The sequence below is a fragment of the Perognathus longimembris genome, chromosome 17 (genome assembly GCF_023159225.1).
Source record: "Perognathus longimembris pacificus isolate PPM17 chromosome 17, ASM2315922v1, whole genome shotgun sequence".
NCBI classification, from domain to species: domain Eukaryota; kingdom Metazoa; phylum Chordata; class Mammalia; order Rodentia; family Heteromyidae; genus Perognathus; species Perognathus longimembris.
In genome coordinates, this window is record NC_063177.1 from 28,978,216 (window position 1) to 29,006,101 (window position 27,886).

The 27,886-nt window shown below is 45.4% G+C and overlaps 1 protein-coding gene and 1 pseudogene across 13 annotated transcripts in view; both read right to left on the minus strand.

The window, feature by feature from the left end:
- Msi2 (musashi RNA binding protein 2) overlaps positions 1-27,886 on the minus strand; it is a 369,528-nt gene that overhangs the window by 165,308 nt on the left and 176,334 nt on the right. The gene's annotated exons all lie outside the window — the stretch shown is intronic.
- On the minus strand, positions 16,620-17,430 carry LOC125365732 (annotated as a pseudogene).

Here is a 27,886-nt window from a genome sequence, read left to right on the forward strand (position 1 = left end):
TACAGAATTTGGGGTGGAGCTGTCTGTTCCAATGTAGTATTTCTAATAGGTGGCTCCTTCACCGGAGGCCAATCTCTCCAGAAACAGAGGGGACCTACTTAGATGGATCCCCTGCCACTCAGGGGATGCATGCACCCCCTGTTAATACACTACAAAGTGAGTAAGCAAATGCCTCTTGGAAGCCTCTCCGATAGGCAAGTCTTCACAGGACCAGGCTTGGGGGCCCTACTCCCTAGATGTGCCACACACTGCATCCTCACAAGGAGCGAAGGGAAAACAGCTTTGGCCCATCCTTCAGTCGAGGGCAATGCACAGGGATGGGATCAGACCTGTGACAGCCTCTTGCTTCAAGCTTTCAAATGCCTCCCGCTTATGACCGCCACATATTCCTGACCTTTCTGCCAGGAATCACCAGGAGGGGCAGGCCTGCAAAACCCCATCTCAGAAGAGAAAGCTTTCTTCAAGAGAATTCAGATCTTCAGGGGCTGCTGTTTGCTAACCTCTCCCTACCCTGAAGACACACATACATACACATAGCAGAGCCTCCTCCAGGGGCCTCCCTGGCCAAGTCTATTCCCTTGGGTGGGCTGTGCATCAATGCAGAAGTGAAAGCCCCACTCCAAGTACCCAGGAGGCTTTAAAAGATCATGTGCAGCCCTCTCAGGGCCAGGGGTGTAGACTTCAATCCCATTTTCTCCGCAGGCACATCACTTTGCTTCCAGGAGATGGGGCAAAGAATGACACTGTTACAAAGGTCTGATATCTGTCATCTACAGAGAACTCAAAAAACTAAGCCCCTCCAAGCCCAATAAACCAATTAGGAAATGGGCAAAAGAGCTAAAGAGAGACTTCACAAGAGAAGATATAAAAATGGCAAAGAAACACATGAGGAAATGCTCAACATCCCTGGTAGTAAAAGAAATGCAAATAAAAACAACCCTGAGATACCACCTCACCCCAGTTAGAATGGCCTATACTCTGAACTCAGGAAACAACAAATGCTGGAGGGGGTGCGGGGAAAGAGGAACCCTTCTCCATTGTTGGTGGGAGTGCAAATTAGTACAACCACTTTGGAGAACAGTATGGAGGTTTCTCAAAAAGCTCAATATATACCTATCCTATGACCCAGCCATACCACTCCTAGGCATCTATCCTAAACAGCAAAACCTAAGATATCTAAAAGACATTTGTACTTCCATGTTTATCACGGCACAATTCACAATAGCCAAAATATGGAAACAACCCAGATGCCCCTCCACAGACGAATGGATCCAAAAAATATGGTACTTATACACAATGGAATACTACATAGCGATTAGGAATGGTGAAATATTGTTATTCGCAGGGAAATGGTCAGAACTCGAACAAATAATGTTGAGCGAGACAAGCCTAGAACACAGAAAACAAAGGGGCATGATCTCCCTGATATATGACTGTTAACAAAGGGAGACGGAGAGACAGTAGAGACCAAGTCTGTGAATACTATATATGTTCTTGATACATTGTATATTGTATATATGTCTACCTGACCTAGAGAAGGGATAGAAAAACAGGACGTAAGATATCACAAGAAATGTACACACAAGAAATGTACATAACTGTACCCTTTTTGCACAACACCTTGTAAAAAATTTGTGTTCAATTAATAAACAAATAAAAAAATAAAAAAAAAGAATGACACTGTTAGGAGACATCTAGGTTTGGGTTAACTAGTCCCTCTTGTTTGAGTCCATGTTGAGAACAGTGCAGGGTGTCAAAAGGAAACCCATTCCTGATGAGCAGAGAAGCGGGCTCATTGGCAGTCAGCTTTCGGTGGAACTGCCAGACTCCGAATCCATTAACAGGCAGTTGTGTCAGGAGAAAGCCCAGCTTGTCAAGAGACTCCTTCTGTGGGGCCCACCTGCTGTGTTTAGCTCTCCAGAGTACAAATAAACAGCTCTTCACTCTGCCCCAAACACAGAGACACAGACACACACAGAGACACACATGCAGGCATGTATGAACCAGGCTGTGTGAAGCAGGCCTCTCCAAAGGCTGAGTTGCTGGACTTCTCTGCCCTAGTCTGAGCAAAGCCTACAAGCCCTAGATCTAATAAATTAGGGTGGGATTTGGTCATGGAAAAAGAAGATCCTTATTTTTCATGCCTAAAGTGGGAGAAGAAGAGAGATAGGTCGTGCCCTCATGGCTTGCAGGGGGCAAGTGGCCACCAAGCACCACGTCTCTCCTCACATAGCTCCGGAGCACCTAGTCTTTCCATGTGATCCATGACAAGTAACTTCACCTGACAGAGAACCCATTTTCCTACCTCTAAAATGAGAGTGCTGGCTCAGAATGTGGCTTAGTGGTAGAGCGCTTGCCTAGCATGCATGAAGCCCTGGGTTCAATTCCTCAGTACCACATACACAGAAAAAGCCAGAAGTGGTGCTGTGGCTCAAGTGCCAGGCTTGAGCAAAAGCAGCTCAGGGATAGTGCCCAGGCCCTGAGTTCAAGCCCCAGGACTGGCAAAAAATAATAATAATTAATTAAAATAAAACGAGAGTGCTATCTTCTAAGAGCTGCTGGAGTACTCAGAACTTGGCTATGTGGGGGGCGGAGACAAGAGGGAGGGATATAGCATGAGAGGTGATAACTGGAAGAACCCTGACTTACTATGAAAGAAAAGCTGGCTGGGACTAAAACTAAATTATAAAGTGAGCAAGAAATTTCAATTTGTGCTAAGCCACCCTGAAGTTTAGGGGGTGTCATTGCAGCAGCTAGCATCACTCTAACTGGCATAGGTAAGAAGACTTCTGGCTTATGATGTGTCCATAGAAAACTCCTCTGGGTTGCTAGAAAATAGTTGGGAAGTTGAGGATCACCTACCTACACAAGGAACCATCCTGCACCCTACCGCACCCCATCCAGGCTCTGAGGAAGGTGACAGAAGGTTCCAAATGCCTGAAAAGCAGTGTGGATGCAAAGAAGGGAAGGGGAGCCTCAGCTTCCCTTGACTTCAGCTCAGGGACCCACCCCACCCCTCCCCATCCCCCCTCCCAAAACATACAGGGCTATTAACCAGAGGGGGCTGCTGATGCAAATCAGCCCAGATAGCCCTATATGTTGTGAGTGGCAGACACTAACCGTTTGCATGACAAACCTCCTACAAGATGCCAGCTAAACTGCCCTTTTGTGCCAATTAAAGATTCTCCAGAACACAAAGATTACACACCATTCTGCAGCGCTGACAACAATAAAACAATTTTAAAGGCTATTCAGATCTTCAGTTCACAGCTGACATTGTCAGGAGGGGGAGATTGTCTGTGGCTTTGTTCTTTGTTGTTGTTGAGTCTTAAGACTTAACCAAGGATTTCTGGAGGGAGCAGAGAAGACTGGCAAATAGGAGGAGTTTGAGAAGACAAAAATGAACAACTGATGGTTTTTTTTAATGATTTGTACACAAGCCTGTGTGTGCATGCACACATATAAACAGACACATCGTACACACCCACACACCACCAAAACATTCTTTTTCTCACTAGCTCCTCTCCAGGGGTCCTCAGAAATGATTCCCAAGGAATCTGGTCTCTATGGGCGTCTGATATACCCAGAGATGTGGGGTTGTAGGTAGCACTAGCAGATTATTTTTGGCACCAATTAATTGAAACTACCAGGGTGAAGGCCCAGGAGTTTTTCCTCATATGTTTGTTTTCTAAAGGCAAATTTCCAAACAGTGCGAGATTAAAAACAACTTTGAGTTTCTACAAATAAGAAATGTAGGGCTGGGAATATGGCCTAGTGGTAAAGTACTCGCCTTGTATACATGAAGCCCTGGGTTCGATTCTTCAGCACCACAAACACAGAAAATGGCCAGAAGTGGCGCTGTGGCTCAAGTAGTAGAGTGCTAACCTTGAGCAAAAAGAAACCAGGGATAGTGCTCAGGCCCTGAGTCCAAGCCCCAGGACTGGCAAAAAAGAAAAGAAATGTATGCAAGCCTGATGCATGTAGGGATATCTGATAGAGAACTGCCTGCCAGTTCCTGAGACCAGAGCCCCACAGCTGTCACATGAACTTTATTCTCTATACTTCTGTGGGAATACACACATCTTTGGGGCTCCCTTAACGCCTCGCCTCACTATCTGCCTATTCATGATGCAAAAATGAGCTTCTTGATCCAGTAAGACTATAAGCAGCATCCCACTCACCCAGGCCCTCGATGAGGGCACACAGCCTTTCTGGGCTTTTCTGGCAACTTTCCAGCTCCCAGGAATAGTCATCAGCTCTGGACTGTGGTCTCTCACTCAGCCCCAACACCGTACAATGCTAACACCCAGGAGCCACTCCATTTACAGTTATACAGTTGCTGCATATGTGCAACACCTTAGTTCTCTGCTGTCACCACTGTGTTCAAGATCAATAGCATTGAATAGAACAAGAGGACATGGGGTGAGCAATGGTATGAATATGGGAATGTTTTGGGTTTTTTTTTTTTTTTTTTGCCAGTCTTGGGGCTTGAACTCAGGGCCTGAGTACCATCCCTGGCTTCCTTTTGCTCAAGGCTAGCACTCTACCACTTGAGCCACAGCACTGCTTCTAGCTTTTTCTGTTTATGTGCTGCTGAGGAATTGAACCCAGGGCTTCATGCAAGCTAGGCAAGCACTCTACTGCTAAGCCACATTCCCAGCCCCTAGGGCATGGGTTTTAAACAGTGGTTCTCAACAAGAGACCTAGTTGGGTCTAGGCAATGTTGGGAAGCATTTCTGACTGGGGGTGTGGGTGTTGCTGGTGTCTGGTGGGTGGAGACCAGGGATGTGATGAGATGTCCTACAACACAAAGGACAATGTCCCTGACAAAGAATCACATAGGAAACACAGAATTAGTGAAGAAACTCTGGCTAAGTCTTCCCACGGGCTGGGAATATGGCCTAATGGCAAGAGTGCTTGACTCGTATAAATGAAGCCCTGGGTTCGATTCCCCAGCACCACATATATAGAAAATGGCCAGAGGTGGCGCTGTGGCTCAAGTGGCAGAGTGCTAGCCTTGAGCAAAAAGAAGCCAGGGACAGTGCTCAGGCCCTGAGTTCAAGGTCCAGGACTGGCCAAAAAAAAAAGAGTCTTCCCTGCCAGAACTTTTTCACTTTGAGCAGGACATTTTCTTTTCAAGACTTTGCTTCCAACAATGTACAATGAGGTTAAATTATTTAACTCTCCTGCAGAGAAAGAAATGACCTGGAGGGTAAGTGAATACATCCAGCTTCCGTGATAACTAGTCCCCAAAAGTTAAGAGACCCAGAAAACATGACTGGTGGCCAACTATCAAGGGAAGAAAGAAAAGAAACAGCCCTCAATGTTACAGATTAGCAAATGCCACCCCCCACGTTGAAAGAGAGCCTGCATGTCCCATCATTTGCCTCCAACTCTGTCCCCTTGAAGTAAATTCATTCATTAAACAAAACAAAACAAAATCTTCCTCATAAGGAAGTAGAGGGAGGAGAAAAAGCAAACTAAAAAACAGCCAATTCATAATAAGTCTGGGTCAGTTCCCATCAGCTGGTTGTGATCAAAACCACATTCATATTGTGTCTGGAGGGGCTAAACAGAAGGCTCCAAGACCAAGTCAGGAATGTGAGCTCTGGGGCGACCTCTCCCTCTGGCTTTTCAGAGGGCCAGGAAGGAGGTGCTTTTCCCCTTACCATCCCTGGGTACCTGCCTAAATGTAGGGGCAGAGCTGGATTCCTGGGGCACCCATTCATCTTTCATTCTCTCACAGACCTTTCCCATACCAGTTCAATATTTAGAGTAGGTTCTGGAAAAGAAGCCAGAGCACAGCTTCTGCCCATACCCTCCCCAAAGAAACAATTAGAGAGCTCAGGCCATGGCTGCCAAGTTCCTCTGTCCAATTTGGTAGATATTTTAATAGAGGATGAGAATTCCCAGGGGCCCCCAACGGAAATGCCCATGTCAGCGAACGTTTGTTTTCATTTCCTTTTGCCGTCAATGAATTCTACTCATGGCAACGGCTTGAGGCTGGATCAGATCCACACAGAAGCTAACCAGAAGCATTTGTTCCTTGAAATAAATCTCTCTTTGGGGAATGAGTTCTATATACATCCGTGGGGAGGGAGAAGGGAGAGAAACACCTATACACACGTAGTCACACATGCATATATATTATGCATTAAAGACAAAGCACACGGGCAAATCCCCAGGCAGGCAGCCTTGTACTTCTGGGAAAGGAAAGCGATCTGCTAGTTAGCTTCAAAGGACATTTAAAGAAAAGTAGCTTAGTGGGAAAACTCAATGATAAATACTGCCCTGTGAGTGGGGAAAACAGCTCCTAAAAGCAGAGTTTGCTGCAGGGCATAAGGCAGTACTGTGTGACAAAAATGAGCCACCACCGCAAGGCAACCTGGTGTTTACTATGTGCCGACTCCACGCCACACAATCATACACATTGCCTCAGCTCAATCAACCAACCATCAAGGACAACATGCGTTATCACCATCAGAATTACCAGTTTATAGATTGGCAAATTAAAGCTTATTGTTGAGGGATTTGTTCAAGGTCATGAGCCTGGTAAGTGGCAGAGCCTGGATTCAAACTCAGCCATAATTGGTTCCAAAAGCAAGTACCCAATCTATAAGACACAATGATGACTTTCCTTTGTATGACCTCCAGATAGAAGTCAGAAGGCAACTTTCCTCCCCATCTTCTGGGGATCATCACTTGCTCATTAAGAGGATCTGTAGGGCTTCTCCTTACAACAGCCTGCTAGGGTCACACTGTTCTTTCTACCTTAAGGAGGTCCTTCCCTGAACAAGTCTAATTGGGCCTGACTCTATATGTGGAAAGTAACACTCACTGGGCCCTGTTTGTATATTTTGCAAGATTTCTTTTGGGAGATGGTAATTTCCTCATGATTCATCTTTTCTGGAGACCCCATTACTTCCACATTGCTTAACGCAAAGTCCACTCATTGGCAGCAGCAAGCAGTGGCCCTACCAGTAGTCTCTCTACCCCACTTAGCTCTCCAAAAGTGAGGGTATACCCACCCGAAGAATAGAAGCTACCCTAGCTTTGCTGCCCCCATTCCCTTGGCTCCTCCTCCTGAGGCAGGGGGGAAAAAAGCCTCTGAGGCTCTGAGAAAGAGACCAGACATTTTGCAGTAAAAGTCATCTTTCTTCCTTTCTCTTCCATCCCTTCCTCTGCTTCCTTCCAGATGTCATGGCTTCCTAGGAAGCCTGGGCTTTGGGACATGAGTAAGGACAGAGAGAGCATCTGTGTTGACTAGATAAGCAAAGCTGGGGAGGGCACAGCTGCATCACCTCCTGCAGGTGACAACCTTGGTTCAACCTCCTCATCTGGAAAAAAACAAGAATACCTGTGAAGCCTGCCTCATGGAAGCAGAGGGCAGATGAGAAGTACTCTCTCAGCCATTTATAACCAAATAGGTACAGCGCTTGTACACACAGGATGCTCCATAAATGCCTCACACAGGCTGAGTCTAGAAGCAGAGCCAGCTTGCAAGAAGCACTGGACTAGACTAAGCTCAAGATCAGTACAGAAAGCATAAAATCAAGTAGTCCAAAGGCCAGGGAGTGATATAAATACAATGACATGTGAGATTGTCTACTTGCCTAAAGGAGCAGCCATTTTCCAGAGTGTGGCTGGCACTGTGTGCAATATGTTCCTGTGAGGTCACCAACCTATGCTCTAGCTAAGGCCAGTAATGAGCTAGCAGGGAGCTTAAGCAGAGCCAATGGAGCAGAAGCACCAGAAACAATCAATGTCACTCACAAGTGTCCAGAAGACTATCTCATTTACTCCTGTCTAGTAAGTACAGGTACTTACCACATTTTGCAGATAGCATTTAAGTGACTGCCCAGTTGGTGAGGCCAGGATTTGAACCCATACAGGTTGGCTAAATGTTCACATTCCTCACTGCACTGCTCTACCACTTTCCACCCCAGGAGCTTCAATTAACAGGTAACTGCTGTCTCTATCCTTGTTGTGAAAAGCAGGGCTGATACTGCCTGGGGCGCAAAGGTCTGGAGAGTCATTCATTCATTCATTCATTTAACAAATATTCACCTGTCAAAAGGTGAGGGGCAGGAGCATGAAAGAAAAAGGCACAGGGGTATGTGTGAATATGGCTTAAGTATTTTATATGCGTATATAAAAATAGAATGAAGCCAGGCACTGGTGGCTAATACCTATAATTCTACCCATTTCAGGAGGCTGAAATCTGGGGATCACTGTTTGAAGCCAACCTGGTCAAGAATGCCTACCAGACTTATCTCCAATTAAACACACACACACACACACACACACACACACACACACACACACGTCAAGAATGCCTACGAGACTTATCTCCAATTAAACACACACACACACACACACACACACAAGAAGCCAGAAGTGGAGTGGTAGAGTGCTAGTATTGAGCATAAAAGCTCAGAGAAAGTACCTAGGCCCTGAGTTTAAGCCCTAGGACCAATACAAAATGTGACGAAACTTGTTGACTTTGTCCCAAGAAGAAGGGAGGGACATGCCATGTGCTCATGGCTTATGTCTGTAATACTAGCAACTCGAGAGGCTGAAATCTGAAGATCTCAGTTCAAAGCCAGTCAGAGCAGGAAAGTCCATGAGACACTTATCTCCAATAAACTATTCAGAAAAGGCCAGAAATGGCACTAAGGCTCAAGTGGTAGAGCTTTAGCATTGAGCAAAAGAAGTTCAGGGACAGCATCCAGGCTCTGAGCTCAAGTCTCAGGACCAGGAAAAAATAAAAATAAGCAAAGAAAAGGGGGAGGAGGAGGGAGAGTGATAGAAAGGATGAGTTTGACTAGGATGAAAAACACATATGAAAACATCACAATGAAATCCCTTTGTGCAACTAATATATGCTAATAAAGGGTGGAAAAATAGGTGAAACAGATCCCCAGGACTACACAGTCAATAAGGACACAAGGCTGACCTCAAAGAGCTTATGTTTTACTGACAAAGGCAAACCAGGGGTCACAATATAGAGCAAGCAAGGAACAAGCTGCCTGGGAGAACTAGAGAAAGAAAGGACAACAGTGCAGAGAAAAGGGACAAGTGGGAACAAAGTTCTGAGCTGAGAACATCATGGGGCTTGGCATTGTCAGAACTGCAAGAAGGTTAGGGAGAGGTGGGTGACAACGGCGAGTAAGTGGGTGGTACAAGAGTCTTACAGCTCTCCTGGGTTTTATCTCATGCTATCAGAAACAGAAGTAAAATCAGGTGTGTGCACTTTAGAGGTCCATGAGGAAAGCAGCTCCCCACCTCCGAAGTGAGCATCAGAGAACAGGACAAGAAACACACCAACATCCCACCAGCTTGAAGAAAACTTGGGCCTGCTTCTCTTACTCAATTTGGCCCTAGTGTCCCATTTTTTCTTGCTCAGTTCCTAAACTCTATTCTGCAAGTGAGAATTTCACAACCAGGGCCTGCTAATACAGCTCTGGAGCCAACGGGATGACCCTGGGTAAGAACTGACACCCTTAACCCTCTCCTCACCACCAAGCCTGGCCATGTACTCCTCATCAACTCAAACCTGCTCGGCAGACCAATGACTCCCTCGTCATCTGTGTCTAAATGTAATGGAAAAATTGACTGTTTGCTTGGTGCAATAGGGCATGACACTGTTTACACAGAAATAATAGCCCAACTGTGATGGGTTCTAAATCTCCATTACAGTGAAAGATTTGAAGGAGTAAAGCAGTTAGAAAAATAATTGGTTTTCTTGTTTAGTTTAGAAATCCTTTATGCTTACAGATCATGGACTTCATACCTCCCTTCTTAGGGGCTTTAAAATACATGAACAGGAGCTGGGAGAAGAGGCAAGAGTTCAGAACTTCTCTCTTTCTAGAAGGCTTTTCAGAGCTGATGAGGCCAGTTTGTTCTAGATTTGGGGGGCACAATGAGACTCAGTGCCAGCCAGGAGCTAGGGTACCAACCTAGAAAGCAGCTTCCCTTCAGCCTCTGAGGCAGAAACAAAGAAGGGAGTCCTAAGGCAGCCATGCTCAAGGTCTGACCTCAGTGGCACATGCACACTGATTCTTAGGAAGAGAGACTGAGGAGAGACTGTCAGAGATGTTTATGAGAAAAGGAGAAGAAGAAAGTTTCTAATTTCCGGGATTCTGAAGTGAGCTGTAGACTCTTTCTAAACTACCTTCTAGTACGTATCCTCCTAGATCTCACCATTTACTCTGCCTTATGAACCCAACCTGAGAACTTCCAGGGCACTCAAATCAGGCCTGCAAGTCCAGAGTTTGGGCATCCATTGTGCTGTGGGGGCCTCCAATGACAGCCCAAGTTCCCTCAGCTTGCTGTGTGCCATAATATCATCTCAGCAGCCCAGGATCCCTTGAATCTCGTCACCCCCTGTGGTAATAATTGCTATGCAACGCTGCATTGATGGGCCATGGCTCTGTAGACTTCTAATGACTACAAGCATCCAAACCCTCAGGCACATACTTTTTTCTCATTTTACAGATGTAGAAACTGAGGCTCCAAGAGGTTACATAGCTCACCCAAGGCTCCATCTGCCTCAAAGCCCAAGCTGTGGTCCATTCTGCCCTATATTCCCAGGCAGGAGTGACTCCTAGCTAGCAGACTACAATGACAGCAAAGTGACCTTTGTTGGCTGGACCCAGAGAAGACACATCAGTACTCCAGCCATGAACCAGAAAGTGTCAGAGAGCAAAGGGCCAGGGTACTGGGTCTTCCATAGCTTCTAGGAACATATTCTTTCACCAAGTGTAAGAAAACAAGTTCTACAGGGGAAACTATGAGCCTATCATCCCTCTAGCCTTTCTTCCATCTAGCTGTCCATCTATTACTCATCTACCTATCTTTCATCTGCCTTGTCTTCCATCCTTGGCTGGTCCTTTCTAGTCACTCTTCCACCTATCCATCCATCAATTGTCTACATAGTCATCCCTCTAGCCTTCTTTCCTTTCCTCCATCCCTCTGCCCACCCATCCTTATCTGTCCCTCTATCCATTCATCTGTTTTTCCATCCTTGTTTCCTGCCACTCATCTATTCATCTCCATTTATTCCTTCTAATCATCTAGCACTTATCAAGAACTTATCCTGTCCCAGGTACAAGTGTCCCCTGCCATACCAGGCAGACTCCTGGCCTCTGGACTACTGGGAAACCCAGAAATGCACACCTATTGAAGAGTCCTTCCTGGAACATGTCTGTCTTCAGGATTTGGGTCCACTTGAAGGTTTTCCCAAGTTTGTATGTACCTCTAACCCCAGCCAAAGCTTCCGGCTCCGTCAGCCCTCTCTGCTTAAGGTGAACAGGGGAAGATGGAAGGTCCAGTCCTGATTATGTTTCTGGAAGAAGATATGAAGCAACTTCAGAGGTCTGAGCCACCCCTCCCTTCTGCTTACAAGGCAAGGGAGGGACCCCTTTGAAAAGAGTTAATAGGATGAAGAAAAAAAATCACAGTAGCTAGGATCTGGTTCTACCTGCTCGTTAAATTAAAGACAAGGGAGCACAGAATTGGGATGAAGGAAACAAACATCAGGTTGGGCTGACTTAAGACCAGTATCTGAAATATGATTTTCATTTGAAAGTTGGACCTAAATGTTGCCAACAGCAACCTTAAAAAAAATCAATAAAGAAAAGAGGGGATGAGAGCATAGTGAGAAAAATGCAGACACTTATGAGTTCAAGACCCTGCGGGACACTCCTGAATATTTTAAATATCTTGGGAAAGAAAAAAAATGAAAACAGTTTCTCCCAACTTAAGCCAGAGAAGGGAGTCTCTTTCTAGTCTGCAAATCCTTTGAGGCAGTTCTTTAAATTATTTACTAGCTTTTTTGATTATATTTTATGGTGGGGTGGTAGCAGGGGGAGGACGGAAAGGAAAAGAGAGCCAAGTGAGAAGTAAGTGGGAGAAACCGGCTGCTGACATTTTCAATATCTGTCTGGAATATTTTAAAGCGGCTTGGCTGTTTGAAATCACAGTCTCAGGCAACAATGGCCGGCTGCCTCCCCTACTTCTTTAGGTCATATTTGCATACAAAAGAGCGGCTGCTGAGCAGCCATTATGCCGCCCAGCCACAGAGGGCCTTCGAGGGGCCAGGTTACCAGCAAGCACAGAGAACCCACAGAGATCCCATTAATTTTTCAGGAATTCTTAGGCCTTGCTTGGCCTTTTAAAGACCAATAGGGAGAAATTCCAGTTTGAAGCTTCCCCCATGGTGGCTGCCACTAAATGTTGGGTCCAAACTGAAAAATGAAGAGTGACAAGGCCTTTTGCCTAATTGGGGGGGAAGAGGGGAGTGTGAAGTGATGGAGGCAGGGACTCTTGAGTCTTGGTGGTCACAGTAAATAGTACCAGGAGCGACATGTGCAGTGAGCTGGGGAGAAGCCCCATGTGTGCACCCAAGTCTCTCTCAGAGGTCCAATTCCAGGAAATTTATTCCAGTTGTAAGCCATTAGGTGCCAATTTTTCAAATCAACCTTATGATTCCATAGCCATGAAAGCATTTGCTGCCTAATAGACTTTGAACCTTCTACGGGCTCAGAGCTGAGCAAATCTTCACTAAAAGCCTCATGTCTTCAGCATTCTTGTGTCATTCTCAGGTTCTAATAAAGCCAATGGGCTGCTAAGTACAGCCTGGGTTTCTGGCTGCTCTGTTACACAGACACAGGGGTGGTAAGTAGGAGAGAAAGGGCAAAATGGCTGCAACGCAGGAAACAAAGGGTACATACAGGCTCTGCCTACCTCCACTACCTTCCAGGCCTTCCTACACTTTCTGGGCCTCTGGGCTACATGGGACTACACCCAGTCTCCACTCATGGGCTTTGAGTAAGGCCTGACTGACCTATGCAGAGCTAGCAAACAGCCTGTCATGCAGAACAGTGTGTGTGTGTGTGTGTGTGTGTGTGTGTGTGTGTGTGTGTGTGTGTGTGTGTGTGTAAATATATACATATAAAATAGCTTCTGATGGAACTACATTGGTTGACCTTATTTTCCCCGTGAAGGAAAAGAGCCTGGGAGGATCTCTGTCTTTGATTTGATTTTGGTAAGTTTTATTTGCTTGTTTTTTGGTGGGCTTATTTATTTGTAGTGGTGGGGCTCAATTCTCAGGACCTCACACAGGTTAGGCAACCATTCAACCACCATGCACAGAGATCCAGTCCTCGATCTCTGCCTTTGAAAAGGCCATCTGTGATGTATCTGGCGCTGGCTTTGCTCTGAACAAAAGACCTTCTTCTGTCCCTTCACGTATGTTTTCCAAACCACTCAACTCATGAGGAAAAACACAAAAGGACATCAATGAAAAACAACAATCACCTCATACTTAGAGCCATTCTTGATGGTTCTATCAAAAGAATAATGTTTTTCTGTTTATGGGACATAGATGGTGCAAGACAGAGTGGCATGAGTGTGGAAGGAAGAGAGCATCTACCAGGGTAGGTATAAGATAGACATTACCAGAAGGAAGCAAAGAAGCCATAACACATAGCAGGAAGGGCACAACACACTTTCTCATACAGTGTCTCATGCTAGGTACACACTAACCACAAGCTCCCTAATATTGGACAACAGACATAGACTGTTTTCTTTGTGCCAATCTGGGTATCAAACCTAGGGCCTCAAGCATGCTAGGTAAGTGTTCAACCACTAAACCACACAACCAACCTGAAACTGTCTTCTATTCAAAACTAAGGACTTTCTGGCAGGTCCAGTATCGTCCTGTGATGCTGAAGCAGGAGGCCTTGCAGACTGCTAGATGGACCAATCTCAGGGAAAAGAGGAAAAGAAGAACAGAGTGGCCTACCAGGAACCTTCAGGGCTCCAGATGGCATAACAAAGGGGATACTAATATACCAGAGAGAAAATGGCTCCCTTGTAAAAGAGGTTAGCCCATGTCCAGCGATGAATTTAGTGGTCCTCTTCTTTGTATCTGTCCTCGGAGAAGTGGCTTTAACCAGGTTTGACCTAACCTGACCTTCTGCTTGAGAACCAATGAAAGAGAAAAGCATCTTTCTGTATCATATGGATGGTGATGGAACCAAATTGGTGTTGATAGATTGATCCAACCAAGTTTGATGAGGAATGGTGGGGGGGGGGGGGGAGGTAACACTAGGCACATCAAATGTGCTAGGGTAGCAGATCACACTGTAGAACAGAGACGAGCAGGGAAATGTGGTTGGGCAGGACTAAACTAGGAAGGGCTAGAGCTCCAGGTGAAAGAGTAACTTGGAAATTCTGATCATACCCATGAGTGGTACTGTCCATAGAGAACAGGGTAAGTTTCCAGGAAGGATACCAAAGCAACTGGGAAAATGAGGCCAAGTCCCAAGGGTCTGGTCTAGAGGCAGACTTAGTGAAAACCAAGAGACCTAGACCAAAGGGAAGAAAATCTTAAGAGACAGAACTGGTAGCAGGCTTAATAGAGAGTGGCTTTCTCAAAACCCTCAGGAGCCTCTAGGTTTTACTCATGCTGGAAATTCCCCAAGAACAAAAGTCATTTCAAAACTATTGGTTTTGACAAAGGCCCTATCCATCTTGCCTACCACTCCCACTGCTATATCCACAATGCTGGAAGCCTAGCCCTACCCCATTCCCCAAGATTGAAAATGAGCTATCCCTGGCATGCCAGGGTCTTAGCATAAGAGGGAAGTACAGCCAGATCCAGGTGCCCGTCTAGAGCATTTCAGAGTTCAGGCCTGGGGTCCACCAAATTGCAAAGGGAAACTGCAATGTTTTCTCCTGAGACCTGTAGCTGGAGGACCCCCTGGCCTTCACTGAGATCTAGGGCAGTCACCTGGATACTCACTAGCTCCAGTATGTCAGTGGCCAAGGGAGAGGTGGGAATGTATGGGCCTGACACCAAAGGCACCAAGAGAGAACTGTAGCATACCCTGGCAATTAATAGGGAAGGCAAGAACTCTGGCTACCCAGAGGCCTCTGCTACATTACAGACTTAATGGCCCATGATGCTTTGGGGGCCAACATTCCCCTCTTGTTGAATTTCAACTTGGCTAGCTCAGCACTTCACTTAAATGGATTGCCTCCGAGGAGGAAATGCCTTAAATGATAAAGCGTATTCAGGGGATGTCCCTGCTCTGCACAAGAATATTTTTTGATCAATAGAAGAAAATTATCTTTTAAGTATGCAGACTCATGTAGATACTTGTTTTCCTGTCTCCACCCACAATGCCCTACTTAGAACTGAACCCAGGACAGGGGACTTCTTTGACCTCTTGGAAGAAAAATTTTGTCTGAGAATGGCAGAGGAGTCAAGAAACAGTGAGATATGGTATTTTGGATTTGCATTGTCACAACACCCACCACTGCAGAAGCCCAGGATGGGGCTGGCACACAAGGAGCTACCCACCCACAAATGTCTTCTGGATGTCCTAAATTATAAGAATCATGAACCATGAAGGCTCAGGAAGAACAGGTGACAAGAGAGAAAGAGTGAAAAGTCAGAAGAAAGAGTTCAAGAATGAGATAGGCCAGGGAAGGAACAGAATAAGAGAAGGAGAGATTATATAGATTGCTTTTTGACCCCCAAAAACCAAGCTGTTGCAATCCTAAACCTTCTAGTCCCTCAGAATGTGACCTTACCTGGAAAGAAGGTTGTTGACCTACTTGTTAAAATGAACTCAAAGTGAAATAGGGCAAGACCATTACCTAATGTGGCAAGAGTCCTGAGAGAAAAGGAGAGTGTGGCCACAGACATACACTCTAGGAGAGGGACACATGAAGATGAAGGCAAAGACTACAAGACTGAGACTACAAGACAAAGAAGATTAAGACTGCCAGTACTCCAGCAACAGCCCTGTCCTGCACCTTCATGTGGGACTTCCAGCCTCCGGAACTGTTAGACAATCCATTTCTGCAGTTGAAGCTTCCCAGTTTGGGCCCACTGCTATTGCACCCCCAGCAAACAAATACAGAAGAGGGATGGGGGAGGAGAAAGAGAAAGGAAGACTCAGAGGAGGAAATCTGTACAGAGCTGCCCTCTCCTTTGGAAAATTCGACCTTGGCAAGGAGACGGGAAATTGTGCTCCATGGTCCCATCAACAAGGTCACAAAGGAGCACCTTAAAACACACACACACACACACACACACACACACACACACACACACACACGCTCTACCTGCCTGCCCTCTGTCCCTCTCTGCTGAAGTTAACTCTTAGGAAAGATTAATTTTTAATAAATCAGCACTCTCTTTTTCTGTACTTATTAAAATTTAAGACAATTAGTCATTGAAACTGTGAAGCTTGGGATGACTAATTACCACCAAACAGCTGCCTGGGGTGACCAGTGGCCTTCAGGGAAGTGAGCAGAAGGCTTTTGGTGCACAGAGCCCAGAGAAGACTGTGTGATGACATTGCTTTAGTGTGATCTGTGCAGTCACTCTGAACAGGTCAAGAGCAGGGAGTGGTGAGGTGGCCCATGAGCACCTGCTCAGGTATCATATGAGTGTCACCAATTCCACCTCAGGAAAATGGGATGTTGAGATGAGGGGAAACTATTTTTTTCAAGTCAATAGAATTCTTTTATTGCATCATTTAAGTATCACAAACTGGTTGTCAGGATCCTGGATAGTGTTTCTGAAAATGGGTTAACTTAGATCTTATTAATCAGCCTGTTGAACTGTTCCTTTTTCAGAAACATAGATACCATCCACAAATTTTCTGATATCCTTGTTTTTTTGTGTGTGTGTTTTTTTTTGCCAGTCCTGGGCCACAGCGCCACTTCTGGCCGTTTTCTGTATATGTGGTGCTGGGGAATTGAACCCAGGGCCTCATGTATACGAGGCAAGCACTCTTGCCACTAGGCCATATCCCCAGCCCTGATATCCTTGTTTTTAACTGTTGTTGTTTACTGAATCAAAGCAGCTGAATTTGAGACAAGTTCAGTATCATTTCCTTCAAGGATTAATTCATCTTTCTGGGCTTGAGATACAGAACAAGCAACACCTGTCCTCATCCGGATGTCCTCTTCAGATGTATTTCTCACCCAAGAAGTTTCAGATTTCAACTAGAGACCAATTCTCCTGAATAACAACATTGATGGGGAAGTGAGGATACACAGACCTCATCTTGTAGCGAAAGCCCAGTGTAACACCCTTGATCATGTTCTATACATGACTACAGATAGTGCAAATGGTGGCCAGTTCCTTTCTGTTTCCCCACCATTTGTCAACCTGGAACCTCTTCTTTTTTTTCCAAGGAGACTGAGTTCTATGTTGATGAGGTTGAAATCCCTCCGCAGGGTTCCGCGGGGGCCCTTCACGATCACCGTGTGTCCCTTCAGAGTGATGTGGACATTCTCTAGAATGTCAACAGTCTGGTTGCTGAGAATGGTCTTCGTTCTCGCAGTAGATGGGGCAAAGAGAGCGATGGGAAACTTTATAAAGGCTAATACAGGTCCACATGGCATTCTACCAAAGCACCCACACAAAGGGGGATAAGTCTCTCCTTAAGAGGTTCCCAGCACTGAAAGGGATGGGGCACAGTGGTAGGGAAGACATGCATTTGACCTCACCACTCCTGACCTACCAAGCACATTCCCAACATCACCAGGTATGCTGCCTAAGGTCTGTCAACCTCCTGAGAACCCACGCTGTCTTCTCAGTCAATCTCACTTGTGTGTGTAAACCATACTTACTGCCCGGAAAATCCTCTTCCCACAGCAATGGTGATTCCCATGAAGCTCTCAGAAACCACAGATCCCCTCCTCTGTAGATAAATTCTAGTCTTGCAGGGCCAGAGACCTGGGCCCACCCATCACCATCCCATAGCTAGCATCCCGGCCTCCCATAGGACACTGCTAGCTTGCTTGCTGCCTGATCTCCAAATTCACATTCTGAGTCACTCTTAAGACACTAGAACCATGTCCTATGGGAATCCAGCTCATTTATTCCAGCCCCTCCTCAGGCCACAGTGCCCCTAGTGCTACCTAGTGCTCGACTCTATCTTACTATGAGGATTCCAAGGATGAAGTCTGTGTGTCCTGTTTCCAGGACTATACTGTGCCTGGCACCAGGTACTTCAATAAACAAAGCTGGTAGCTATTGAAAAGTGTAATAATCAAACAAGAATCTAGTGGAGTTCCAAGGGAGCTTTATAAACCTGGAGCCAGGGGTCAAAGGTTGAGAGCATTGTATTATTCTGACCTCAGCAGAGGGAAGGCCACAGAAGATGATTCACAACTCCTCTTTCCCATCTCCAAGAGTTTGATGCCATTTTCTGGAACATTTGACTGGGGCAAACAGCCTTGCATTGCATCCCTGGCTCCTGCTTGGCCTCTTTTCAGCTCGTTTTCCTATTTATTCCTCTAAACAAACTGCGAAGAACACTTGGAAAGTTAACAGGGACCCAAGTTTAACCCAAAGGCAATCTGTAAAATGTCACAAGGATGTTTGTGAGAAACACTTAGCTCCAGTCAAAAACACACTGTATAAACATCCTACAATCAAGTTTTACTCATTAAATGGGAAGAAAAACACTATAGCACAAGCCTGTCCTTGTGAAATGTCTTTCCAGCAGCTAGAGAAAGGTAGGCATTCTTCTAAGCAATGCAGCAAAACAATCAGCACTGAGCCCAGGCCAAAATTATCTGGTGGCAATTAAAGAAGCTGCCATAGTTACCCAAAGCAAACAACCCAGCACAGTCACAAGGTGCCCAGCAACCATAGAGCAAGGGAATTCTCAAATTATTCTCCTGTGGCCTGCACAGGGTTCCTCCTGCACACCAAACCTGGCTCAAGAGATGGCATCTGTAGCAATTAGGGGCCCAATTATGTTCCGAGTTTACAGAGCAGCTGATCTGAGTTATAGGCAGAGCTACTGGGCTTTTGGAAGAAGTAAGAGTATACCAACTAGAGAAGGCTCCCTATCCACACATCCAGTGGTTCCAAGTCAGATACTGTATTTGGATGCTTATAAGCAGCTTCTAAAGCAAACCACAAGATCCCATGTTCTCTGCTTTGGACCAAAGCATCACAGAGAGAAGTTATAAACTATACAGCACATATACGTGTACTTAATAGACATAATGCGTACACATATTCAAGCAACTATTTTATATGAATATATTTAAATATATGCACCATAGTATATATTATACATATAAAATTGACATAGATGTATCTATCTGACTTCAATCTAGGAGGTCAGAATTTATCTGAATCCCCAATAATTACTGAGTAATTGGTTTCCAAGAGGGAAACATTCTGTCAGGACCTAGGGTCACCAAGAGAAAAACAACTTAAAAAGATGTGATAGAGATGGTTAGCAGCACTCTAATAACTCCCATGGTGTCACAGCTGGGGAATTTCAAGCCTGAAAGACGATGAGACGTTAGAAAGGGTCTCAAGGAATATTTCAAGGCACATCAGTCCCGTAAGAGTCTCCTTAAAACCAGTTCAGTGGCATAATTTCCTACTTTCTCAGAACATGTTAGCTGAATAAAGGTTCTAAGAAGTCCTGCATTTAAGGAATGTTTAACTCTGAAGTTGCTGATTTTTTCTGGCTCTAGAACCCATGTACCTTCCAACATTTCATGATTCCTTAGGGAAATGTGGTCAAGAGGAAGACATCCAGCTCTCCATCCAGACACCAAGTCTACCTAGAGAAATGGTAAACTGGCCAAGGAACACCAGTCTGCCACACATGCCCTTGAGCAGGATGCTGCCACACTTCCCTTACCCCTCTCCATCCTACTAGTAATGAGCTTTCTAATTGAGGGCCACAAGGGCCAGAGTACATGGAGATGGAGAAGAGAAATATGATGCTTTTTTCTCAACTTCAAGAGCCTTGGCCAATTCAGATAAGTTCTCTTGCCAAGAATACTTAAACGGTTGAGAATGACCTAGAAGGCAATTGTCTGCCTAAAATAAACTCAAGATGATGCAGCCCTGGGAACTACATCAACATTTTGCAGTGAAAATTTGCTGACCTAAACACATCAGGTTTGGGATTTAGCCTTGTTTGTGCTCCTGATCTTGGCTTTCTGCAGAGTGTTTGAGCAAGACTAAATCTCCAAAACAAGGGGCTCAGTAGTACCCCTCACTCCCTCCTCAAGATGCTGTGAGGCTAAGTGGAAGCACGGATATCAAAGTGCTCTTCTGCGCAGGACAGGAATTACTTATCCACATCTTTGTATTTTCAGTGATAAGCTTAGAAATGTTGATTACTGCTACCATTAAATGGTTGTTCTATGTTTTTATTCTGCTGCCCAGAGACCCTTTTGCCTTCGTGGTGTCTGCTTTCAGCAAGAGTTTCCTGGTACTAAAATTGGGACTCAGAGTCTCTTGCTTACTAGAGGCACTTTATTGCTGGACCACATCATCATTTCTTTTTTTTTTTTTTTAATTAAACTTGTTAAGGATTTTTTAAAAATTGTAATGATAAAGGTGATGTACAGAAGGCTATCATTTCATAAGTCAGGTAATGAGTACATTTCTTTTTGTCACCCCCTTTCCATTTGTTTTTGCTCTTATTCTGAGACAGTGCCTTACTCTGTTGCCTAGACCATGATCACAACTGCCATGACAGTAGTGCACAGCACTGAGACGAGATCTCTCAGACTTTTTGTCTGGGCTGGCCTAGAACTGCTATCTCCTCAATCTCAGCCACCCAAGTAGCTAAAATTACACATGTGAGCCACCATGCCTAGCTACCCAATTAATTTAAGTGTTTTGTCTGAAGTGTTTGTGCATAACATCTACACACGGGCCTCAGCCAAGATGGGAGTGTGTGGGTGTTAGTGGACACGTGTGTGTGTGTGTGCATGCGTACGCACACATGCATCCTAAAAAGTGGACAAATCCCAAGTTTCCCCAAGGTTATACAAAGGACCAACATGAGGCAGTGTGTGTTGAGCACAGCACGCTACCCTGCACAGGAGGCCAAGGATTCAAAGCTCCAGCCAGGATCTCCCCCATTGTGCTCTCCTTCCCTGCTGTCCCAGGTCTCCTCTCACCATGCCTCTTAAGAACATCTCTGTTTGCTTTGGACTCGCTATACACAAAACTTACACACTCAGGGAGCATGCAGAGAGGGAGCTGTGCTTGTTTAAAGATGATCTCTAGGATGGCTGTAATCTTTAATTTATAACAGTTCCATGAACCAGACCATCAGTGGACAGCACTGAGCTACTTCTCTCTTTTCTAAAGCATTAAAATACAAGCAGCTGTAAAGGAAGTTGAGCTTCACAAAAATCCAAAGAAAAGAAGTATGTTAAATCATAAGCAATGGCTCCAAGGACCCTGTTTCAAACCTTGGGATGGTGGCCAAGGGGCCCAACCATGTGAACACAGCTCCCTATGTGAGTTTTGGTGTGGCATAGGGTTTCTCTACATTATTCCGGGGTGACCACAAAGCCATCCTGTCTGTGTAAAATCACCAAACAGAACAATTTTGTATGTGAGCTATAAGACAGCTGGCTGTACTCTTAAAGCAAAGGAAGTCCTAGCCTGGGCCTCCAGGCCACATGGAGAGCATGAGGAAGGAAAACAGAGTCATAGAGTGCCTCCTGAGTGCATTAGAACTTCAGGAGTTAGGTGGGGAGACACAGGCACTCAGAGATCAGCTAGCAGTCTCAGGGTCATGGCAGGAGTTCCAGCCAGGTCCTGTATTGAGAGATGGGCCAGAATCCTGAGGGTTAAGATGATGGGTGTTAGCACCTGCTTCCTGGTTGGGAAGATTGGACCAGTCCCTTCTCTGGCTTCAGCCTGGGGAAGAGTTCAAGGGCCTCCTGTGCTGTTTGCAATGAGGAACCACTCCACATGATGCTCAAGGTCCCAAGCCAAAGGCCAGGCTGAAGCAGATCTCAAAAAACAATATACCACTGGCAGCTCTCAGGAAGGCAAGGCAGCCTTCTGGAAGCACTTACGACTGCCCTTGAGCACAATAAGTGGAAGCACATGGCCACCACACACCAGCACCATCAATACACAGAAAGAAAATATCTGATTATCCAGTTTTGAGTTGAGTCAGGGGCAGCTGAAGATACATATTAATCATCACCTGTCCTCAGGCTCTCCAGATCAATAGTGCACTTAAGGAGCATGCTAGTGATCTGCACAGAACTCCTGGGGAAGAGTCCTCTCTGCTCAGCCCTTGGGGGGCTCTTAGGTCTCTGAGGGTTTCAGTTCTGCATGAGGACCCCACTGGGTGTCAGCCTAGGCTGCCAACAGCTGGACAACAGAATACAGGGCTAAGCAGCCCTTTCTGCTTGATATAAGAACTCACCCAACTGGAAGTAGGTTTTGATAGGGAAAAGAAAGACATATGCACTAAGGTCAGACAGCTAGGATCCTTAATCTGCTCATTCCCCAAATAACCTTGAACTAGTCACTTAACCACCCTGTGCCTCTACTTCCTCCTGTGTAAATTAGGACTCACAAAACACCTCACCCAAGGATTATAGTGAGAAGTAAATGAGCTAATACAGAAGCATGCCTGGGAACTCTGGAGGTGTGGCTCAAGGGGTAGAGCAATAATCTTGAGTAAAGAAGCTAAGGGAGAACATGAGGCCCTGAGTTACACACACACACAAACACACACATGCACACGGGCACATACACACGGTACATGCTCTTCACAAGCAAGGGCTCACATCTGCTCTTCTGCTGTTGGAATTAAGTATCTTGCTTTGTCCCTCTCCTAAGTGGAGGCAAGTGAAAGAAGAAACCCAATATGTGGTGACAGTGAGTGCTGACTCCTCTCCACATAGGAAGTTTTAGAGATACTGTTTAACTTCAAATTATTAGGCTACATATTAATCCTGTGGTGTTCATCACCTGGACATAAAGCCTTGCAACATGCCATGAGATGCCCTGAAAATCAAATCCAGACAGCAGCAGTACCAGAAATGATCACAGACCAGGCAAGAACCCCCTTGAGCAGACATGGCCTCTTGGTCAGGACTGCTCAGGTACTTTGTTCCAAACAGAACACAGGATTCTGTGTGACAGAATCCTGCTCCATCAGAGGGCAGGTCTTACATCCATGTCCCAGCTCTCCACATCTTTGAGGGCAGGACCTGACACTCCAATTTCTCAGCTGTACAGCAAAGATGACAACAGCTCCTCCTCACAGAGAGAGTGGAATGATGATATGTTGGATATTAAATAAATGGAGCTACATTGTTTACTACAAAAAAAAATCAGACTCTTCAGATTAGAATTCTGAGGTACTAGCTTATCCAAAAACAAGGTCTCTCCTTCCTTCCATTTTTCCTAAATCCAAAAAAGACAGTCTGTATTTAAGCAGCCTCTGCAATAACCTGGCTGCTCCTTGTAGTTCAGAGTCCACTGCTGGGCATCTCTGCTCTGGAGAGGGTACAATGCAACCAGGGGCAGATGGTCTGGCTTCCAGTCCTATATCTGCCTCTGGGAGGCTTATGGGAAAGGAGGTCGTGGGGAGTCGCTTTTCCTCCGTGAGGATGGCCAAGGCTTCCTGTTGTCCATACAGGTTGGAGAAGAGGCTCTGACGGTCCTGGTAAAGAGGAGGCAGGCTCAGGTACATGACCTGGAAAGCAATAGTGAGGAAGGACTGAAGTCCCTAGTCATCATGTCCCAGACCCCAGCTGGACACAGTTCCATTGATGATTTTTAACTGAAGCCTGACAAATGAAGGCCTAGTTAAAGGTGCCTTCCTCAGGACAGAGAAAAAGGAGGATGGGAAGAGCTACTCTTTGAGGAAGGAAGAGAAGGGAGAAGGGCTATCACTCATGGGAAAAACCAGCAAAGCTTACAGGTGCATTAGGGCATATCTTTTGCCCAGCGCCCTGATACCCAGTGATCTTTCCCATAGTTTCATGTGATGGTTGATGGAGGGGATTCACTGCCCCTGTCCCTTCCGTCTTTCTGTTGCTGGGCAGTAGTAAAGAAGAGTTTTTAAAAGCTATAGCTCAACAACACAGGCCAAGCCAGACAGCTGAGCCTGCCTCACTGCGATTCCCACAGGGTCTTTTGTCTTCCCAAGGCGGCTTCTACACTGCAACCGAAACCTTAGACAGTAGCAAAGCCATTTTCTCAGCTAGTCTCCAAGCAGAGGTAGGAGCAGATGCAAACAAGATCAGGAACTGATTGGCTCTCTGTGAGGACCTAGCAAAAAACCTCTGTTCTTGGTAAACAGGCAGAGAGATTTCCTGTCCAGAGATCTCAGACCCAGGTCTGGCTCCTGATGCTACAGAAATGTCACAGGACAGATGGGATGAAGGCTCTAGGAGCCTACTAGGTCTGTCTGTCTTTGAAGGTGCATTCTTCAAACACCAGCCTTCATATCACTCATTTAATTAACTAAGGATCTCATTTGTTAATTTCAATACAAGGTTATCTACTAAGGAAAATTGCGGCTTCTCTGTGAATCACACATCATGCCCAGCCCACCCCCCTAAAACCCATGCAGCTGCCATTGCTGTCTCCATTCAGACAAGTGTTGGGATGTAGCTAAGGCAAAGGCAACATGTGTCTAAATACTCAGTTCTCCATCAAATCCCAAAGCTCTACCCTCCTAGACACTGACATGCATGCATCCTTCAGCTAGTCATCTCTTCAGACTTAACCTAGATTATTAACAAAGGAGGAAGCTCCTCAGAGCCAAGGGGCAACAATGTGAACAGTTTGGAGACAATACCACCAACAGCTGCACCATTCAACTCCATGTTAACGAAACCACACTGACTCCTTCCCATGATCAGAAAAAGGTGGGAATGTTTTTAAAAGGCTTGCAAAGCCTAAAGGATACCACAGTACCTTTTCAGGGCATACAGAGGAACACATAGATGCACAGGACATCTTGTATGAATCCTCATCCAAGTAAGAGCAACTGGGCACCAGGAGGACCACTTGTGCAAAGGGACTTTCACTTTTCCTATAAGGGCTTCGTTTTTTTCAAGAGAGACTGACTTCTTATGCTGTGTCACTTTACAAACCCTTTTCTCTGTGTTTTTTAGGCTGGAGAATGTCATTTCCATTGGCCACTTAGCCAGTGAAGGAAATAAATCTTTTTCCTCCTTCTCCTTTCTATTTCAAAAAGAAGAAAAGAAAATCCTGTTCCTTGCCAATGTTGAATTTGCTGAAGGTCAAACTCTAGTGCCTATAAACTTTGATAATATCTCTATAATTTACTGGTTTTTTTTACAGGCTCTATAGCTTTTAATAGCAATAGCGAGTAATTCTTCACTGTTCATTTGCAGCATGCATGGGGAAAAAATCTGTTGTGTCTGACATGTTGGAGTTAACACACTTCATTCTCCTTTCTAGTCAGTAAGTGAACTAAAAATTACTTCTTGTATGTAGATGCATATGTCTATAATGAACACATAATATATGTGTCAATGATCAAGCCTGGGGGAGGGGGAGAACAGAATGAAATGAAAAGAGCTATACCAAACATGGGCAACACTATCCTCTAACGGGGCTGTACTTTTAAGGTATCCATGTTTGAGAACTAACTCAGGGTCAACGATTATTTGGTTCACCAACCAATAAAAAAAAAAAAAGAAGAAGAAGAAGCAAATCCTCATTAAAGCCAGTCCTCCATCTATGTACGTACACAAAGTCTCAAAAGGGGTGGATCTGTCATGCTGCCTCTGACCCAAGATGGGAGGACAAAAGCTGGACTAGACCAGGCTAGAAACAAGAATGGCAGGTTCATCTTTGAAGAAGAGTTCCCTGAAGCCCACAATGGGTCACTGAGTGCATATCTGCACTCACAGAAGGCCATTTCATGGCATTCCTACAAAACAAAGATTGCTTGGTAATGCATAGGTGGGAGGGTAGGCACTGGCATATCATGAAAATGACACTGGTCCCAAGGTGGGGTAAATTTGCCACACTGGCTCTGACCTAAGACAGGGATGGAGAGGGGCTGGGGCTGGACCAGGCCAGCAGTCTACACTGTCTGTTAGACACTACTTTGAGATTGAAGATCAGAAAGAAAACTATCTCTCACCTGTTCTGAGGCTCCCAGAGCTAATAAATTAAAGTTCAACAAATCCTAGACAAGATGCCCAGGGACCAATACACCTATGTCCCATGGCAAGCAAAGCCAACAGCTCTCTCATGGGGTCTTAGACCCCAGACTTGTTACACATAATTCTGCTGGTCTTACTGCTTCATAGGATAAGTGATAACTTGGGTAGCAGGAACCTTGCTCCTCCCCACCTCTATCTACTTGGTCAATCTAATGGGGTGAGGGCGACGGGAAGAGAAGCTGGCTCCACACACCTACAGGAAGGCTCCCTGCCAAAACCTGCCACACACAGGCTTTCCTGTTCATTTTGCCTCATGGATGATTTTTAAAGCTTTTTAATTGTCCTTAATAAATTACCTACACGTGCACAATTGTTACAATAGTTTCATTAATTTTTCTTCGTGCATCTAAGCTGTTTATCACAGAAGTGTTAATGGAAAGAAAACATGTCAGGCAGGCTCTTTCTCACACACTCCAGGCTTGGGTAAATTAATGCTATGGGATTGCTTTCCCACACCACAAACAATTAGGGACGTCTTTATTTCATCCTATCAAATCGTCTTTCAGTGAGGCAAGAGGAGAGCCAGAGAGCCCCAGAAGGCCCACTGAGGATACAGCCCACACATGTCTGCCTCCTGTTGAGTAACTCTATCCTTTCGGTCCTCAGTTGCAATCGAAACAGCTTGCTCCAAACCAACCAGGAAAGACACGTCAGTGACATTTCAGATGATAAGCTTCTTGATACTTGAAGCTTTCAACCAGACAAAAATGTGGAGTAGAAGCCCAGCCTGGAGTCCCAGACCAATGTGGGGAGAGAAGGTTTGCTCCACAGTAAATGGGCAGAGGCTGTTGGGAGCTTAGCTATAAAACCTGAGCCTTTGCTGATCTTTCACATACTTATCCTATGACTAGTGGCTTAACTCATGTGACACAGGTGCATGGACTTGGGTACATATGGACAGAGCCCCCTATAATTTATCCACTATACCGCAGGGTCACCTTGCCAGAATGGGGCAATTTAAAATTCAGAACTTGAATGGCCTGAAGCTGTTCTAAAAAGTTGTTAAGGAGCAGGTGGATGGAGATATATTTTTGCCAGTCCTGGGGCTTGAACTCAGGGCCTGAGCACTACCACTTGAGTCACAGCACCACTTCTGGCTTTTTCTATGTATGTGATGCTGAGGAATTGAACCCAGGACTTCACGTATGTATGAGGCAAGCACTCTACCACTAGGCCATATTCCCAGCCCCAGGTAGATATTTTTAAATTTAACTTTCATGAAGCAACCTAGCACCAGAACTTATATGAGTGCAGCTACAAGATTAAAGTCCAAAGCCTTAAGACCCACCCCAATCTGACTCCAGCCCTTCTTCATTTCTTACCACACCACATTACATATTGTGTCCTCAACACACTGAGCCTTTGACTCGTGTGGGTCACCCCTGCCAGAAAGTTCTTCCTATTTCCACCTGTTCTTTCAAACTCACACTCTTCCTTCAAAGCTATGTTTTATATACTTGATGCCAACCAGGCAAGAGTCATCAATGTCCCCAGAGCATGGGCGCTTCTTCTTTACAGCCTTATGGACACTGCAAAAATATTCCCTCAGCAGACTGGATGGTCAGCCTTTTCTCCCAATGATGTCCCTCAAAGGTGTCTACACAACTTACCTCTGCTGGGGCAGAGGAAAAGCCATATGCTATATGCTTGGCACCTTTGACATCATGTGGCAGAGAATCACGTGGAGGTTCCTCAGTGAAGAACACAGCATCAACTTCTTTCCAGCAGGTCCTTCATTGTAGCATCCTAGTACACTCACTAAGAATAAATCCCAACCTCCCATCATGATCTGGGAGAATCTATGTGATCTGGCCCTGCCCACCTTCTTTTCAGTTGCTTCTAGAAT